This window comes from Adiantum capillus-veneris, chromosome 18 (genome assembly GCF_014529385.1).
Source record: "Adiantum capillus-veneris isolate H3 chromosome 18, ASM1452938v2, whole genome shotgun sequence".
In the NCBI taxonomy this organism is placed as follows: Eukaryota; Viridiplantae; Streptophyta; class Polypodiopsida; order Polypodiales; family Pteridaceae; genus Adiantum; species Adiantum capillus-veneris.
In genome coordinates, this window is record NC_140948.1 from 113,648,496 (window position 1) to 113,655,109 (window position 6,614).

Below are 6,614 nucleotides of genomic sequence, written 5' to 3' on the forward strand. Positions count from 1 at the left end.
CAGCCTCAACCACAAGAACTAGCTCCTAACACCCAACCACTCCCCCAACCTTCAACTATGGAGGATCAAAACACCATGCGACAGATATTGGTGATCTCCAACCACTACATCATGCAAATCGCACACCTCTATCGGATTTCAGAGCATTTGCAACTCATGACAGACCAACACAGGAAACAAAACCTGGAGCTCATGCAACGGCAACAACTGGAGATCAAGCAACGGCAGCTACACCGTAGAAATTCGCTCCGCGAATCAAACAAAGGGTGATGAAGGTAATACCCGGTGATCCTATTTCATTAGCACGAGATGCCAAGAGGAGGAAGAGAATGAGAGAGTTAGAAAAGAAAGAGGCAGCAGATAGAAAAGCACAGAAATTGCATGAAGAACAAAGAATGCAGAGAGAGCAAGAAGAATGGCAGAGAGCCGAGGCTGAGAGAGCCCACTTGGCTAATTTACAAGCACGAGCAGAGGCCGAGAAGAGAGCGAAAGAGGACAAAACTCAGGCTGCCCAACAAGCAAAGGCTGGGAGCTCCAGACCAGCAAAAATTCCTCAGAGAGCAAAACAATGTGCGAAAAAGAAAAAGGACAAGCTCACACCTGAGGAGCAGCAAGCCCAAGAAGAGAGGAGGAAGAAGTATAAAAATGACCCTCCTCAATGGGCCAAACAAGCGGCTCCTCCACCACTGCCAACAGCGCAGAAGAAAAGGTGATGGAAGCATGGAACAATTGCTCTACGTGAGATCCGCAAATATCAAAAGAGCACGGAACCAATAATACCAAAGGCAGCTTTTTCTCGAGTGGTAAAGAAAAATAATGGATGAATATTCAGATTCAGTTACACGTATCTAGTGTGCGGGTCTTTTGGCTTTACAAGATGCCACCAAGGACATTCTAGTGCGGTTGTTCCAAGATGGTGTATCTTGTATGGTGCATGCAAAGCGAGTTACATTAAAAATACAGATCTAGCTCTAGCGCTCAATCTGAGGAACGAAGGGTGCCTCCATAAGAATTAGTTTTCCATGTAATCTCTGTTTATCAGATTTGTAATCTTTCGATATAATATAAACGACTCGATTTTCTCTCATTCGGTGTAACTCTAATAGTTAATTGTGTACTTTCTATTGTTGAAGTATTTGAATTAATCAAGTAGTTAGATTTCACCTCCTCGACCATCCAAGCACCCGTCTGACGTGGGACGCCCACCGATGAATAATTTGTGAAACGGAGCCGTTTCGGGTGCGTACGGAGGCCGTGGGGCGACCAAAAGCCACGGCTATGACCAACGATGCCGAATGGGCAGCAAAAAAGCTTTGTGCGCCTCGGCGCGCATGGGGTTGACGGAGGCCGTGGGACGACCAAAAGCCACGGCTATGACCAACGACGCGGAACGGCCTCCGTATGCACCCGAAACGGCTCCGTTTCACAAATTATTCACCAGCGGGCGTCCCACATTAGACGGGTGCTTGGATGGTCGAGGAGGTGTGAACGCGTTGAAGAAAAAGATTTATTGACCAATATGTGCAATAGAAAAAAAAAAGGACATGAAGTGACAAACAAAAGACATAAGACAAAATTATTGTATATTGCTCTAGATATTACATCTGGCTGGTTGGTTTTTTGTAAATTGCATCTTTCGGTATAGGGCGATGGCCGACTTGACACCAAAAGTTTTGACAATCTCCTCTGGGTTTGTCACCCCTTGACCTAGGCTTAAGGCACAGTGGGAGAGGACTGACCGAGGGTGCTTTCCTGTAAAAGCATACTTTTCCCTTCTCCATGCCCTCAAGCACAAGCAATACCAGAACCATGTACCAAGAGATGAATTGGGTGCCTATGCACCCCATGCCCAAGTCTATGAGGTCATCCTCATCCTCTGTCATGTAGTCCCGCTCAGTAAGCCCTTTTATAAACCTCAACAAGCGATAGCGAAAGTTTTTGTCAGCCGCATAGAGGTGTTTGAGAAAATCCACTGGCAACCACGCCATGTTAGATCCCTCGAAGACTATTGCATATTCTTCCATGTGCTCCATCATGTAGTCAAGAAAGCTCTGGAATCCCTCTACATGAAGGTTAGCAATGGCATGCATGTCGATCGTCCCCTCAAACACACTGACTAGTTCATGTGCGCGATCTGCAAGTCCTATCTTCTGCAATTGTGTGAGAAGTGCATCAGAAGATGTTGCCATGGGTCTGTTCGCGAAGAAGATGGGAAGAGAGCTGAAAGCTTGTGTTTTGTGAATGTGAGAGATGAAGTTTAAAACCTACAAAGTGACTTTTATACTCAATGTCACTTTTTTAAAGCACTTAAAATTAACATCAAATTAACTTAAAACTATAATTATAAACAAAATCACGCGACAAGCATTGAAAGACACCAACATTGAAAGTCTTCACGCTCGAAACTAAAAAACTTGCATATTTCAAACTTAATCTTGAACAAATTAAAAAATGAGACAAAGATTCAAAACGCCATATGTATTAATGGGAGGGAAATCGTTTTAGTTACAAGATTTTACATTAATACATCGCGGAAATGTTACCATATACATGTGGTAGTATTGTGTGTGAACACACTAGGACCGCCGGGGCATTTTTTCCCTCTTTAGGAGGTTTTTTCCCCCGTGCATTGTATATATGCCCATCACTCTAGGGCTATCTATCTTTCCATTGCACACTAAGTAACACACTCTCTATTGTGTGCCTTGAGCTTCCTTCGTCTTCTCCAAGCTGTGTGTGTTTCTCTGCAACCCTAATTCCAACAATTGGTATCAGAGCAGGTCACGTCCTCCCGGGCTTAGTCGCCAGCTGCTCCAGCACACGCCTGCTCAATTTCTCCGATTTCAGTGAGCTTTGGCAAGCGTTCGCAGGTCGACAAATATTTTGGGCGAGCTTGAAGAGCTCGGTCTGCTCAGAATTTTGATTTGGGCTCATTTCGGCCTCCGTTTCCACTACGGGCAGTACTGCACAGGTTATTTCGTCATTTTGTGCAGATTTTCTGTCAGTGCCGTTTTCTGCATAACAGGTGCCTTATAGTCTTCTACGGTTTGTGCTATATAGCACAAGTTGTTCCCGCTCCATTTCTCCTATTTTCGGGCAGTTTTCACATCAGGTGCAGCATTTACCATGGCTGACAACAACAACACAGATGTGTTCAAGATGTTTGCTGCTGAGGACAGGTTGGATGGGCACAACTACCCTATGTGGGCTTATATGATGCAACACGTTCTTGTGTCAAAAGGTGTCTGGAACATTGTGCAGGGCATTGATGTACGTCCTGGTTCTGAAGATGTAGGCAATATTGAGGATGTTGCAGGTCTTGCTGCAAGGATTGCAGCTGTTAGAGTTGTTTTGCCTACAGCAGAACAAGCTCGTTGGGATGTTAAGGATGCGCAGGCTCATGCATTGATTGCGTTGTCTGTGAAGCGCACCATTATTCCTCACATCCGTTCAGCAAAATCTGCAAAACAGGCTTGGGATATTCTAGCAGGTCTTTATGCAAGCCGCAATGAGGCTAAAATTGCTTTGCTGCGTAAAGAGCTAGAGTCGAAGATTATGCATGAGGAAGATGATATGGACACTTTCCTTGCTAGTGTCAAGGATATCAATGAGCAACTCATTTCTGCAGGTGAAGTCATTTCTGACAGTTCCCTTGTGCAGACTGTTCTTGATGCCTTACCAGATTCCTACCAGACTTTTGCTAGTACTTGGAGACTGATGACCCAAGGAAATCCTGAAGTTGTCAAGTTTGATGCATTATGCACATTGCTGTTGCAAGAGTCACTTTCTAGAAAAAACAGGACTAGGCAGCGTGCAGTTGAACAGGCTTTTATTGCTTCTCAAAGAAAGGGTGGTAACAGTAATGCAGCCACTTCTTATGGTTCTGCTGCGAGTGGCAAAAATTCTGTTCCTAATGCTTCTGCTGGCAGCACTTCGTCTGGCAATTCTGGTGATAAGGGCAAAAAGAAGATGCGTTGCCATTATTGTAAAGCCAATGATCACTTGATCAAGTCGTGTCCTAAGTTGAAGGCCAAAGAGGCTACGAAGAAAGAGGGTGGTTCCACTGCAAATGCTGGTTCCACTACAAATGCAGCCATTGTTGAGTCTTCTATGAAAGGAGATTGTGATGCTGATGTTGATGCAGAATGGGCTTTTAGCGCAGAGTGCACTTACAATCCTGCTGTCCATGATGCATGCTTGTCAGTTGCTGCAGATTCACATGTGTGGTATTTCGACAGTGGTGCTACAAAGCACATTACCTCACATCGTGAATTGTTTACCTCTCTCGAGTCTGTCCCTCATGGGAATTCAGTCACTTGTGCCAACAACGCCTCTTATCTAGTTCAGGGAGTTGGAAAGATTGTGCTCACTGCTGCTAATGGCAGTTCCTTCACACTTGTTGATGCACTTTATGTACCTGGGATCAAGAAGAATCTATTGTCTGTATCCGCACTTGCTAGACTTGGACTTGTAATCAAATTTGTGGATGACAGATGTACAGTTCATGATCTCAGTTTTGGTGATGAAATTGTTGCATCTGGGCTTTTGTGCCGTGGGCTGTATAAGCTCACTTTGTATGACAAGTGTGGACAAAATTTTGCAAATGCTGTTGCAGATTCAAGGGCTATTTCAGATGCAAAACTTTGGCATGCACGTTTTGGTCATCTGAATTTTGCCAGTTTGCTGCGTTTGCAGAAATCTGATATGGTTGCTTCTTTGCCGCCTCTTGAAGCACCTATCAAACATGTTTGTGAAGGCTGTATTCTGGGTAAAATGCAGCGTTCTAAGTTTCCAAAGGATGGTTCAGTTAGGGCCACATGCAGGTTGCAGCTTGTGCATAGTGATGTTTGTGGGCCCATGCAAACTCCGTCCTTGGGCAATTACCTGTACTTCGTGACTTTCATTGATGATTACTCCAGGCATGCATGGGTATTTCCGCTTAAAGCAAAGTCTGAAGTTTTTATGTGCTTCAAACAATTTTTGGCTATGGCTGAAAATGTCTCAAAATGTACTATGGGCACCCTCCGTTCCGATCGAGGGGGGGAGTATATGTCTCATGAATTTAATGCATTTCTGGCTAGTCGTGGGATAAAACACCAATGTACAGTGCCTTATACACCTCAGCAAAATGGTGTTGCTGAGAGGAAAAACAGGTCACTAACGGAAATGGCACGATGTATGGTCAAAAGTCAAGCATTGCCGCATTCTTTTTGGCTTGAGGCCATCATGTGTGCCACTTATGTACTTAACAGGTGTCCTACGAAAGCTTTGCAGTCTATTACTCCATATGAAGCATGGCATGATAGAAAACCTTCTATTGAGCACATGCGTGTTTTTGGCTGTTTGGCATATGCTTTGGTGCCACAAGTGCAGCGCAGAAAATTGGATGATAAGGCTGTCAAATGTATTTTTGTTGGTTATAGTGCTGAAAGCAAAGGTTACAGGTTGTATCATCCGCAAACAAAACGTATTTTGGTTTCACGGGATGTAGTGTTTGTGGAAGATTCTGTTCAACCCTTGCTGTCATGTACTAGAGACAGTAATGTAAGCTCACAGGACATTTATGACACTTTGTTGCCTCTTTTCAGTGGTGGAAATACGAATGTAAGTTCCAATGAGGCAAATGTACAGCCTATGGGGGTTTCTGAAAATGTTTTAGAACAGCCTATTACTGATGCAAATGTACATGATGTACTTGATGAGGAAAGGGCTGAAAATGAGCAGGCTAGAGGTATGCCAAAATGGCTGGTGCACACTTTGCGTGACAGTAAATTGGATGCACCTTTATCTAGTCGTACTCGTTCAGGCTCTCGCCATGCATCTTATGCATCAGATTGTTATGCTTTGGCTGTGTCTAGTTTACATGATGTTGAGGAGCCTCTGTCTTTTGATGAAGCACAGAATTCAGAAAATTGGATTGCTGCCATGAAATCAGAATATGATGCACTTATAGAGAATGACACATGGACTTTATGTGATTTGCCTCCTGGCAAAAAGGCCATTGGTACGAAGTGGGTTTACAAGTTGAAACGCAAGCCGGATGGTGAGATCGATCGCCATAAGGCTCGACTTGTTGCAAAGGGTTATGCACAAAAAAAAGGCATAGATTATGAAGAGACTTTTGCTCCCACTTGTCGTATGACTACTGTGCGTTTTCTATGTGCATTGGCAGCTCATTTTGGTTGGGATGTACATCAATCAGACATTGTTACTGCTTTCTTGAATGGTGACATATTTGAGGAAGTTTATGTAACGCAGCCTCGCGGTTTTGTCATAAAAGGACAAGAGGACAAAGTGTGCAAATGTAAGAAGGCTTTGTATCGGTTGAAGCAATCTCCTCGTGCTTGGTATGAGAAAGCTGACACTCATTTGGTTAAACGAGGCTTTCGTAGCAGTCCAACAGAAAGCACATTGTATGTAAAGCGTGAGGATGATGTATTTCTCATTGTGGTTCTTTATGTTGATGATTTGCTGATCACTGGACCAAATGAGAGACATATTGCTGAATTTAAGGCTGATTTGAATGCTACTTTCAAGATGAAAGATTTGGGGCTGTTGCATCATTACTTGGGTATACAGTTTAAGCAGTGTGATGGTGGTATTGCCTTGTGTCA